We start from the raw sequence: 14065 nt of genomic DNA on the forward strand, positions 1-14065 counted from the left end.
CTTATGTTTTATAGCAAATGAATTATACAATTGAGCATGTTCATGCATCATGAATGCCATGTGATGGATTAGGTTGTATGCATTAGAATTCACGAATATGTTGCATTGCGTTTATGATGTTGATGTGGATTGGTTATTGGATGATCCTTTAGTCCTCATATGATATGATGATGTTACGGCATGATACGGTATGGAAGTCCAGGTTGTACCCATTCTACGTCCCTGGCACATTGGAATGTTATGTTATGTTATGTTAAGAGAAAGACCGGTTGTACCCATTCTACGTCCCGGCACTTTGGAATGTAGAGGACTATTGGTGACAATACCATCCGAGATGTGATTAGTTGTGATGTGTTGCATTACATAATGGCATGAGATTCTAAATATTGTTTTCTATTATTCTGCTCACTGGGCTCTTGTAGCTCACCCCTTTTCCCTAATCCTCCCAGGATTGCAGGTGCGGGCTAGACAGAGAAGTCAGGAAGAGTAAAGTCTTATGTTTGTAATAGTTAGAAAGTGGACATGATAAATTGTAAGATGATGTATAACTGAATAGTTATGTTATGTGTAATGATATTGAGGTTTAGAATTGTGCTTGACCATAGTTCATTGTAATCCCTTGTTGATGCATGATCTTAGATAGTTGATGATACAGATGTTAGCCAACTCAACACATGTATATCGCCCATTGGGGCATTGATGAGATCCCACAGAGGGGTCAAGTTTATGATTATGTTTTAGTGCATGTACAGGTTGAGTTTGGTGTAAGAGGAATGAATGAAAGAAAAGTTTAAATTTTTATGTATGATTGTTGATCATGTGTGGGATTAAACAGGTTTACATGTTACATGTCAGGCTTGCTACGGGTCCCGGCGGCCTTAAGCCGATCTGGATCCTAGCGCCGGTAGCGGTCCGATTTTCGGGTCGTTACAGAATGGTATCAGAGCCCTAGGTTCATATGGTCGGACCTAGAGTGTCGGGCTCATAGATGTTATAGAAGGTCAAGCACAATAGGAAGATCATGTCCACTAGGATAGGATGTGGAGTCCTGTCTTGCATGATAATGTAAATTGCCATGACTTTGTGCATGTGCATTAATGATGTGCTATGCTATGTGATGTATGTGATGAGGGTTCATGTGTGCCCACATGAACCATATGATGCTAATGCTTGTTTGATGTGTGCTGTTTTTCAGAAATAGGATGAGAGGAACCCGTCGATCGGCAAGATTGACCGGAGTACCACCTGAGGATGAGGGCACGAGCGCCCGTCCTCCTACATTGCCTAGGGCAATGTCTTGTAGAGCCAACAGAGAAAGAGTGTCAAGGGACCCTAGAAGGTCTTTTGATGCTAGCAGAAGGGGGACAGATAGGGGAGGAAGTTCTTCAGATGTGAGGGAGGTTATGGAAGAGGATCAGAGGAGGGATGGGAACCTGGATGTGAGCATGGAGGAAGAAGGGACAGGGGAGTCACAGGGAGGCGTTCAGGCCTCGGGGTATGGTTTTCCACCCCATTATCCACCCTTCCCACAGGGTTCAGGGTATCCGATGGGAGGTACATCGGATTACTCCAGCTTTAACCCCTACCCTACCTACATGCCTTATCCACCTTTCTATCCACCTTACACACAGTACCCAGCTTATCCACCCTCACCCTTCTATCCAAACCCGGCAAACCCCACCTCGGGGAATGCTGCACCTCCACCTCCACCACCTACAGAACCAGCAGCCCCAGTTACTCAACCTCCTAGACCTAGCTCAGTCGATGGGAGCAAGGTAAAGATGACAGATTACCTCAAGCTGGATGCTCCCAAATACAAGTCAGGGGATGACCCCTTTGAGTATCTGAGAGTGGTGAAGACAATAACTGATGAGCTAGGGGCAAGTGACAGCAGGGCCATTCAGATGGCAGGGTTCACTTTAAAGTGCAAGAAGGCACGGGAATGGTTCAAGTGTTATGTGGACCCAAGACTAGACGGCATGACATGGGAGGAATTTGCGAATGAGTTCGCTGGATGGGCTTTTCCAGACAGTTCCAGAGAACTGAAGATGATTGAGTTTGAGCAACTGAGGCAGTCAGAGCACACGGGTGTAGAGGAGTTCACGGATAGATTCTTGGAGCTATTGCCTTTTTCAGGGCAAGCTCTAGATACAGATACGAAGAAAGCTAAGAGGTATGTTATGAAGCTGCATTCCAGGTACTCTTCGTTGATTCAGTCAGCTGAGAGAGAAAGTTTCCACACTGTGGTGGATATGGCTCGAAGAATGGAGGCAAGTGCTATAGTTGAGGGGTCAGTGAAGCAGTCAGTGACCCAGTCTTCAGGGGTTAAGACCCCAAGCAGAGGAGGGCCAGGTCTCTCTTCTCAGAGCTCAGGTAAGAAGAGGTGGGATAACACCACCAGGAAGCCGAAGAAGAATAAGTTTTGGAACAAGTTGAAGTCCGGTCTGGGATTTGGCGGTGGCTCGAGCTCAGGCTCAGATGGTACAGAATGCTAGAGATGTGGAAGACCGCACAGAGGAGTGTGTCGAGCTGGGACTAATACATGTTTCAGATGCGGACAGGAGGGACACATAGCTCGGGAGTGTCCTAGAGCGCCTTTTATGGGCCAGCCCCAGCAGACAGCTTCTGGTAGTGTGGCACAGCCAGCGGCTCCAGCCACAACTCAGGGCAATGGCAGAGGTAGAGGGAGAGGGGCAGCCTCTTCTTCTGGTTCCCGAGGTGAAGGTCCATCAGCTCCAGCCAGGATCTTCACCATGACTCAGCAGGAGGCTAACACATCCAACACCGTGGTGTCAGGTAATCTCGTCATTGGGTGTTCTGATGTGTATGCATTAATGGACCCGGGTGCATCTCATTCATTTATTGCTCCGAGAGCCGTTGAGAGGTTGGGTCTGATAGTCTCTGGGTTAGAGTGTCCCCTATGGGTCAGTGGACCCAAGTGTGACCCGTCAGTGGCAGTGTCAGTCTGCCAGTACAGTCCAGTTTTTGTTGAGGGAAGATGCCTCTCCGCCGACCTTGTGGTTCTAGATTTGACAGACTTTGACGTCATTCTAAGGATGGATTGGCTATCTACCCATGGTGCTACCTTGGATTGCAGGGACAAGGTAGTCATGTTCAGAGATCAGAATGGGTCAGAGGTCGTCTTCAGAGGAGACAAGAGGGGCACACCTAGAGGTCTGATATCAGCTCTTCAGGCTCGTAGGTTGCTTAGGAAGGGATGTCAGGGGTACTTAGCTCATGTGAGAGAGCTAGACAGTCAGGTCAGGGAGCCAGCCTCGGTGCCGGTTGTCAGAGAGTTTCAGGATGTTTTTCCAGACGAGCTTCCAGGTTTACCACCTGCTAGGGAGATAGAGTTCGAGATAGAGTTGGTGCCTGAAACTAGACCGATCTCTATCCCTCCCTACAGGATGGCCCTAGCCGAGTTAAAGGAGTTGAAAGAGCAGTTGCAAGAGCTGGTAGAAAAGGGTTTCATCCGACAGAGTACCTCACCTTGGGGTGCTCCGGTCCTGTTTGTGAGGAAGAAGGATGGATCCCTTAGACTTTGTATCGACTACAGGCAGTTGAACAAAGTCACTACCAAAAATAGGTACCCTCTGCCAAGGATCGATGATCTATTCGACCAGCTAGTAGGAGCGGGTTGTTTCTCCAAAATAGATCTAAGATCGGGGTACCATCAGCTAAGGATAAGGGATGAAGATGTGCCGAAGACAGCTTTCAGGACCAGATATGGGCATTTTGAGTTCCTTGTGATGCCGTTCGGGTTAACCAATGCCCCTGCAGCATTCATGGATCTCATGAACAGAGTGTTTAGCCAGTACCTGGATCACTTCGTTATTGTCTTCATCGATGATATCTTAGTGTATTCCAGGAATGCAGAGGAGCATGCCCATCATCTGCGGTTGGTCTTGCAGACCTTGAGGGAACATGGCTTGTATGCCAAGTTCTCTAAATGTGAGTTCTGGCTGAGGAGCATTTCGTTCTTGGGGCATGTAGTGTCAGAGAATGGGATTGAGGTGGACCCCAAGAAGACAGAAACTGTGGCTAACTGGCCTAGACCCACTTCAGTGACAGAGATTAGAAGTTTCTTGGGTTTGGCAGGTTACTACAGGAGGTTCGTTCAGGACTTCTCAAAGATAGCAGCTCCTCTGACCCGGTTAACCAGGAAGAATCAGAAGTTTCTATGGACCGACCAGTGCGAGGAGAGTTTTGAAGAGCTTAAGAAGAGGTTGACTTCAGCACCAGTTTTAGCTCTGCCATCTAGTGATGAGGACTTTACAGTCTTTTGTGATGCGTCCCGTGTGGGACTGGGTTGTGTACTAATGTAGAATGAGAGGGTGATCGCTTATGCTTCTAGGCAGCTGAAGAAGCATGAGTTGAATTACCCCACACATGACCTGGAGATGGCAGCAGTAATCTTTGCACTCAAGATGTGAAGGCACTACCTCTTTGGGGTTAAATGTGAGATCTTTACAGATCATAAAAGCCTGCAGTACATCCTGAGTCAAAGAGATTTGAACTTGAGACAGAGAAGATGGGTGGAGCTGCTGAGTGACTATGATTGCAAGATTCAGTACCATCCGAGTAAGGCGAATGTTGTGGCAGACGCCTTAAGCCAGAAATCACTCGGTAGTTTATCCCACATATCGGCAGAGAGGAGGCCAGTGGTGAAGGAGTTTTACAAGCTCATTGAGGAAGGTCTACAGATGGAGTTGTCTGGTACAGGTGCCTTGGTGGCCCAGATGAGAGCGGCACCCGTGTTTCTAGAGCAGGTGGCTCAGAAACAGCATGAGGACCCGGAGTTAGTGAAGATTGCCAGGACTGTTCAGTCAGGCAATGATAGTGAGTTCAGATTCGACAGCAAGGGGATCCTCCGCTATGGGAGCAGACTATGTGTACCAGATGACATAGGGCTAAAAGGAGACATTATGAGAGAGGCTCATAATGCAAGATACAACATTCACCCCGGAGCCACCAAGATGTATCAAGATCTGAAGAAGGTTTATTGGTGGCCAGCTATGAAGAAAGAAGTGGCACAGTTCGTTTCAGCCTGCGAAGTGTGTCAGAGGGTGAAGCTGGAACATCAGAGGCCGGCTGGAATGCTTAACCCGCTACCTATTCCAGAATGGAAATGGGAAAATATAGCTATGGACTTCGTAGTGGGGTTACCGGCGGCGTCCAACAGAGTGGACTCCATATGGGTGATTGTGGACAGACTCACCAAATCTACTCACTTCATTCCTGTCAGGAGTGGCTACTCTGTGGACAAGTTGGCACAGGTATATGTGGACGAGATCGTCAGGCTGCATGGGATTCTTGTTTCGATAGTGTCAGATAGAGGGCCCCAGTTCACCTCCAGGTTTTGGCGGAGTCTGCAGAATGTCATGGGTACTAGGTTGGATTTCAGTACTGCCTTCCACCCCCAGACGGACGGACAGTCCGAAAGGACCATCCAGACTATCGAGGATATGCTTAGAATGTGTGTGTTGGACTTTGGCGGTTCTTGGAGGCAGCATCTACCTTTAGTGGAGTTTGCCTACAATAACAGCCATCATGCTAGCATCGGGATGGCTCCATATGAAGCTTTATATAGGAGGAAGTGCAGGTCACCTGTTTGCTGGGAGGAAGTTGGAGAAAAGGCCTTGGCAGGGCCTGAGTTAGTAGAGATTACCAGCAGGGTGGTACCCATAATCAGAGAAAGAATCAAGATTGCTGCAAGCAGACAGAAGAGTTATGCAGACATCCGCAGAAGACAGGTAGAGTTTCAGGAGGGGGATCTGGTATTGCTTAAGGTGTCTCCAATGAAAGGAGTGGTTCGGTTCGGGAAGAAAGGTAAGCTGGCTCCACGGTACATCGGACCCTTCGAAGTCTTGCAAAAGATTGGGAATGTATCGTACAAGCTGGACTTACCTGCTTCTATGGCAAGAATCCATCCGGTTTTCCATGTTTCCATGTTGAGGAAATTTGTGTCAGATCCGAGCAAGGTTCTTAGTGAGCCTGATGTAGAGATCCAAGAGGATCTCACCTATGTTGAGCAGCCAGTGCGGATCATAGACACCCAGATCAGAAAGCTGAGAAATAAGGAAATCCCGATGGTGAAAGTCCTTTGGAACCACCACAATATGGAAGAGTGCACTTGGGAGACACGGGAGTCCATGCTCCAGCAATACCCTTATCTTTTCTGAGGTTAGTTCCCTGTGAGTTTTATGTGTTTTGCATGTATGTTATGTGTATGCCATGCTATGTGTTAGTTGAGGAACATTCGGGGACAAATGTTCTTAAGGGGGGGAGATTGAAATACCCGGCTAGACTCCGGTATCGGAATTCCTACCGTTCGGTGGAATTTCGGATGTCGGAGACCTCTAGAAGGGTAAAACCATGTTTTCATGAAATGTTTTAATGTTTTTAATGATTTTAAGTAAAGAGGAAATGAGTTTTTGAATGAAAACACCTTTGGAAGAAACTCAGGTTCGGCCGCCGAAACTCAAAGTTCGGCCGCCGAACATGCATGCACTTCGGGAGTGCTTTAGGCCCCCGAAGGCATAAGTGAGAAAAAGTCCAGGTTCGGCCGTCGAACCTCAAGTTAGCCGCCGAACAAGGCATGCATGCGGAGGCACATTCGGCCCCCGAACGTGGCCTGGCCAGCCACTATAAAAGGGTCCCTTAGCCGAAACCGGGCGAGCTTTTCCCCATTTTCGGCCAAGGTGAGCTTTTTCGCCGTTCCTCACCATCCTTGCGTTCTTCCCTTCAAATCTTTCAAGATTTTCACAAGCTTTTACATTGTTTTGAAGATTTTCGAGTTTAAAGCAAGTTTTGGAGTTTTGAGGTTCAAGAACTCAAAATCTTCCACCTCCGAGTTTAGGACGTCTCTCTCTCGATCTTCAAGAGGTAAGAGCCGATCTTAAGCTCATTGTATGTTTAAAGTAAGTTTTATGCAAAATCTATGGGGTAGAATGCATGTATAGCTCATAGTTAGGTTTTTGAGTTAATGTTATGTTTTGAGCAATGTATGTTGGATTGTGTTGTTGTTGTGTGTTGTAGTTGGGGTTTAAGTTAGTTTGAGGCCCCTAGGAACCATTGTATGTATATTTGCATGATTTGAATGAGTTATATGTATGTTGGAAGAGTTGGGAGGCAAATGTGCATAAAGGAGCCAAGTTTCTGCCCTTTGGCAGAAACTAGGTTCGGCAGCCGAAGGTACTTTCGGCCGCCGAACATGGCTGGGGAGGCAGGCCTTTCGGCTGCCGAAGTTGCCCCCGAAAAGAGACTTTCGTCTCTGTCTGGGACTTTCGACCGCCGAAGGTGCCGCCGAACCTGCCTGGGTTTCGGCTCTGGAGGGACTTTCGGCCGCCGAAGGTGCCGCCGAACCTGCCCTGTTCTGCCTTCCTTTGCATGTTTTTGCATGATTGTTTTGAGGTGTTTTAGGGGGTTTGGGGGGTATTTTTAGAGTTATGTTCTAGTTGTTTGGTCCCTCATTTGAGTCCACCTGTGTAGGTTCGGACCCGAGGAACCGAGGACCCCAGCAGTGAGTCCAGCTACTTCTGAGTCAGTAGAAGTTCGGCCAGAGGTGAGTAGAATAAACTCTTATGTTTTATAGCAAATGAATTATACAATTGAGCATGTTCATGCATCATGAATGCCATGTGATGGATTAGGTTGTATGCATTAGAATTCACGAATATGTTGCATTGCATTTATGATGTTGATGTGGATTGGTTATTGGATGATCCTTTAGTCCTCATATGATATGATGATATTACGGCATGATACGGTATGGAAGTCCAGGTTGTACCCATTCTACGTCCCTGGCACGATGTAAGAGAAAGTCCAGGTTGTACCCATTCTACGTCCCTGGCACATTGGAATGTTATGTTATGTTATGTTAAGAAAAAGACCGATTGTACCCATTCTACGTCCCGGCACTTTGGAATGTAGAGGACTATTGGTGACAATACCATCCGAGATGTGATTAGTTGTGATGTGTTGCATTACATAATGGCATGAGATTCTAAATATTGTTTTCTATTATTCTGCTCACTGGGCTCTTGTAGCTCACCCCTTTTCCCTAATCCCCCCAGGATTGCAGGTGCGGGCTAGACAGAGAAGTCAGGAAGAGTAAAGTCTTATGTTTGTAATAGTTAGAAAGTGGACATGATAAATTGTAAGATGATGTATAACTGAATAGTTATGTTATGTGTAATGATATTGAGGTTTAGAATTGTGCTTGACCATAGTTCATTGTAATCCCTTGTTGATGCATGATCTTAGATAGTTGATGATACAGATGTTAGCCAACTCAACACATGTATATCGCCCATTGGGGCATTGATGAGATCCCACAGAGGGGTCAAGTTTATGATTATGTTTTAGTGCATGCACAGGTTGAGTTTGGTGTAAGAGGAATGAATGAAAGAAAAGTTTAAATTTTTATGTATGATTGTTGATCATGTGTGGGATTAAACAGGTTTACAGGTTACATGTCAGGCTTGCTACGGGTCCCGGCGGGCTTAAGCCGATCTGGATCCTAGCGCCGGTAGCGGTCCGATTTTTGGGTCGTTACAGAATGGTATCAGAGCCCTAGGTTCATATGGTCGGACCTAGAGTGTCGGGCTCATAGATGTTATAGAAGGTCAAGCACAATAGGAAGATCATGTCCACTAGGATAGGATGTGGAGTCCTGTCTTGCATGATAATGTAAATTGCCATGACTTTGTGCATGTGCATTAATGATGTGCTATGCTATGTGATGTATGTGATGAGGGTTCATGTGTGCCCACATGAACCATATGATGCTAATGCTTGTTTGATGTGTGCTGTTTTTCAGAAATAGGATGAGAGGAACCCGTCGATCGGCAAGATTGACCGGAGTACCACCTGAGGATGAGGGCACGAGCGCCCGTCCTTCTACATTGCCTAGGGCAATGTCTTGTAGAGCCAACAGAGAAAGAGTGTCAAAGGACCCTAGAAGGTCTTTTGATGCTAGCAGAAGGGGGACAGATAGGGGAGGAAGTTCTTCATATGTGAGGGAGGTTATGGAAGAGGATCAGAGGAGGGATGGGAACCTGGATGTGAGCATGGAGGAAGAAGGGACAGGGGAGTCACAGGGAGGCGTTCAGGCCTCGGGGTATGGTTTTCCACCCCATTATCCACCCTTCCCACAGGGTTCAGGGTATCCGATGGGAGGTACATCGGATTACTCCAGCTTTAACCCCTACCCTACCTACATGCCTTATCCACCTTTCTATCCACCTTACACACAGTACCCAGCTTATCCACCCTCACCCTTCTATCCAAACCCGGCAAACCCCACCTCGGGGAATGCTGCACCTCCACCTCCACCACCTACAGAACCAGCAGCCCCAGTTACTCAACCTCCTAGACCTAGCTCAGTCGATGGGAGCAAGGTAAAGATGACAGATTACCTCAAGCTGGATGCTCCCAAATACAAGTCAGGGGATGACCCCTGTGAGTATCTGAGAGTGGTGAAGACAATAACTGATGAGCTAGGGGCAAGTGACAGCAGGGCCATTCAGATGGCAGGGTTTACTTTAAAGTGCAAGAAGGCACGGGAATGGTTCAAGTGTTATGTGGACCCAAGACTAGACGGCATGACATGGGAGGAATTTGCGAATGAGTTCGCTGGATGGGCTTTTGTTATAACAATTAAAATCAACCACTTAAATTTATCTTTTGTTATAACTCCGTTAGAGATAATTATTCTTTAATCACATAATAAGGCCCATTTAGTTTATCCTTAATCACGTACCTATTGAAAGTTTGTCCTTAATCACGTACTAAGGCACATTTAGTTGATGTAGAAATTTCAAATTTTATCTTCCAATAGCAAAAAAAGATTTTAATTAGTTATATGTACTATGATTATTTCCAAAATCCATAGATCAATACTTCTGCTTTTGCTCCAATTATTATTCCTATGATATCTAATATTACTCTCGTATTAATTTTTCTTCTTAGTATTAATTATAGATTGGAATCATTCAAAGAACTACTAAATAGGTCTTACCAAAATATTAAATAATGACATTGATAAAGAAAAATAATAAAAAGTCATGATAAAATTAGAATCAAGCTCCATTTGGTATTAATTTCCCATGATTATAAAATTATACATACGTTCATTTGATTCAAAATACACGAAACTCATCCTAGTAATGAGAACCTAAATAGTAATCAAAGAACAAAGAGAGAAAAAAAATTAAATTAGAAAATCTTGTTGAGTTATTGCTGAACCTCCTCTCCAAGTCTTTAATCTTCAATGCTCCCTTACTTAAATCTCCAATTTTGTCCTTTTTAACTTGTGGATAGCAAAAGTTCTTCTAACATATGAAAGAGGTTCTTTCATAATAAGTTTAGCTATCCTTTTTCTAAGTTAGGCCAGAGTAGTACCTTTACTACATTTGTAACATGCTTTAAGACATTTGAAAATACTCTATCACACGAAAATTAATTGCATACCACTATCATACTAAAATAGTACACTAAGCCAATCATTAAAAAAAATCAATAAATTCACATTACCATTAAATTTTTTCTTTTTACATGAAAGTTAAAAAAATACTAATTTTTATTTCATAGCAATTTGCTATGATATGATTGGCTTAGTATACAATCTCAATATCATAAAGTACTACTCCAAGTGTATCTAATAATTTGCCCTACCTCACACCCACATCCACACCCAATTGCATAGTGATACAGATAAGCCATCACTCATTCATGGAGCTCAAGGGAGTATGAGAGATCTATTATGGCTCCCTAGTGGGCCTATCACAAGCATTTATACAAAGAATTTTAGGGCAAACATGTCCTTATTCATTCAAAAATAAGTTACATAAGAGCTTAATGATCTTGCTTTTAACAAGTGCTATGTGGAGTTTCAAGGCATACCTAAGCTACTCTCATTGCTTGAGGTATGTGTTGAAGATGTTGTTGCCTAGTTTGGTATTTGTGGACTTATTTATTACTGCCAATAATTTATCCTTTATTGCTTTATTTAATTTAGATATTGTGTAAGAGATATGGGCTATTTGATTGATGGGCCATACTTCATAGGTTAGTTTATTTGTGTATAGGCTTGTTTAATTAGATAGTTTAATATTTTTTAGCATGGTTTGGGCCTTAGTGTGTTGCTCCCCTTTCTATAGGCTTTTATTTTTGTCCAACCTTATTTGGCACTTTAGGGTTTAGTTTATCCTTAGTCTTTTACTATTATGTTTAGTTTTTTTATATATAAACTCCAATTGTTCTTTGCGTAAGAGGACTTTTAATCAAAATTTAGAATTATTCATACTATTTGTGTACCTTTGTTATTGTGACAGTGTGAGTTTGCATTCTTTCAATTGCATCAAGAATCAAGGTAAACTTATCAATTCAATTGTGGTGTTTGTCTTGTTTCTTTAATCCTCAATTATTGGTATTCTTTATGGCGCCATACAGGGGAGTTTATTGTTGATTTTTGAAACTTTTCTATTTTGTCATAGAGTTCTTGGACTTGATCCATAGGATTCCGCGTCAGTTGGTATCAGAGTTAAATGTTAAGATAAATTCTAATTTATCTTAGTTTAAGGTTTTAAATTTGACCTTTCTTGCATTTTTTATTTCTGAAGTTTTTATCTTGTGCTAGTTTAATTTGTTTAGGGTTTAAACTTATTTGAGTGCTTGTTAATTTAATTCTGATTTTTAAATTAGTTACATTTTATTCTTGGTCAATTTAGTAAAAAAAATAGAAAATTAAAAGAAGTAGAAGAAAGAGAAACAAAAAAAAAAAAAAGAAGAGGAAACAAAATTGAAAAGAGAAAGAAAGGAAGAAGAAGAAAAAGAATTCTTGACGTATCTTGGAGGAATCTTTCTCCTTGTTGGATTTATTTTCTTGTCCTAGTTGAACTAGGACTTGAGATTTCTTGTGCCTAAAGAATTGCTTCCTTTGCCTTAATTTCCGGATTCCTATTGTTTTAGGGGTTGTTTTAATTGACTTTCTCTTGTTTTAATCAATTTGATGTCATATTTGATTATCCACATACATGTGTATGTTTAGAGCTTCAAACAAATATCTTTGGTATAAAATAATTAATTTGACTTCAAAAATTAATTATACATAAGAATTTTGATTTTAATTCAAGTATTTTTGCTTTCTTGCTTTGTTAGGTAGAAATATTTTAGGTTTCATATTTGATTTACTTTATAGTATTTCAAATTCTTATATTTTGGCCTGAATTATCTATTTCTCAATTCTTGCTTGCTGATTTTATATTAGTCTTGCCATCTTTATTTCCTTTATACTGTTAGGGTGTTATTTGGTTGTAATTACATTCTAAATTGATATAATCAAGTAGTACATAATCTTGTCTTTGTGCTACCATCTGTTTTGTCTTGTGTCTTCTTTCTAGTGTGTTTGAGTTTACTTTTCTTTATTAGGATTTTAATATTTATTTCTAAGCATTCTTTTGAGTGAGTTGGTTAGCCTAAGTTCTGAAGTTCAATTGGAAGAATTGTAAGGAGTAATAAAAGAGTGCAAACACATGATGGAGTACTTTATTACTAACTCTATTTTTATGATTTCTATTTTGTTGAGCTAACCATGAGTAAGGATAAGTATAGAGATGGACATGAGAAGAAAGAGCAAATTAAAGATCCTCAGCTGAAGTGCTTCACGCATGCGGTTCAAAGGTAGTTTGAAGTGTTCAATAACTTCCTCCAAAATATGAGGGAGAATTAGTTGTAAGAGATAAAGGCTTCACAAAGCTCTAGTTCAACAAGAGCACCTCATCATAATCCTTCCTCAACTAGACTTCAAGTCCAAAAAGATGATTCCTTTGAAGAGGGTTTCAGACAAGGAAGGGGGAGAGGCTATGCTAACCGTGGAGGTAGAGGTAAAGGTAAGCCTGTTCATTATGCCAAGAAGAAGAAAAGGTCAAAACCAACAATGTTCCTAAAGTTGATGGTGATTTGGGATCAATCAAAATGAAGGTTTCAAAAATCAAAGGTAATAACAATGTTGAAGACTACCTTGAGTGGGAGAGAAAGGTAGAGCAAATCTTTAAATGCCATAACTATTCTAAGGAGAAGAAGTCCTAGCTTGTACCTGTTGAATTTAAAGGGTATACCATATTTTAGTGGGATCAATTACTTTCTAATAGAAGAAAGAAGGGGATGCTGGCTATTCCCCAATAGGAGACTATGAAGGAGTTGATGCATCACAGATTTGTTCCTACTCATATTTTAGAGACTTCTACAACATATTAACAAGATTGGTGCAAGGAGAAAAAAATGTGAAAGAATACCACAAAGAGATAAAGATGTGCATGGCAAGAGCAAACATTGAAGAATAAGAGATGACCATGTCTCGCTTTCCTGGTAGTCTTAACCACTACATTGCTAAAGGATTGGAGATGTACCATTATAATACCATGGAGGAGAAGGTTGATATAGCCATAAAGATTGAAAGGCATAACAAGAACAAAACCACCTACAAGTACAACAAGTGAGGGTTCTCAATGGTCCAAAAAAGGAGAAAATAAAGAGATTAAGAGCTCTTTTCCTAGAGAGGCAAATTCAGGTTCTAATGATAAGGGTGTTGCCCATAATTTCAAGCAAGACAAAAGTAAGTCTAACTCTTCAACTCCTAGTAGAGAGATTAAATATTTTAAATGCTTGAAAAAATAGCATATTACTTGTCAATATCCTAATAAAAGAGTTATGATTGATACTGCTTATAGGAATATCATATCTGATTTTGATTGTAGTGATAAGGAAATTGATGAATATGTTGATATGCCTCATTTAATTGATGCTAATGATGGTATTGATGACTCAGATATGGATAATAATAATTTATTGCTTGCTAAATTTGGTGAGATATTAGTTGCTAGGCGTACTTTGAATATGCAGGTTAAGGAAGAAAGCATAGAGCAACATAAATACATATTTCACACTAGGTGCTTAGTTAATGGAAAGGTGTGTACTTTTATTATTGATGAGGATAGTTGCACTAATGTGGCTAGTGTAAGTATGATGAATAAATTGAACTTGACTTGTACTAAGCATCCTA

Source organism: Manihot esculenta, chromosome 1 (genome assembly GCF_001659605.2).
Source record: "Manihot esculenta cultivar AM560-2 chromosome 1, M.esculenta_v8, whole genome shotgun sequence".
In the NCBI taxonomy this organism is placed as follows: domain Eukaryota; kingdom Viridiplantae; phylum Streptophyta; class Magnoliopsida; order Malpighiales; family Euphorbiaceae; genus Manihot; species Manihot esculenta.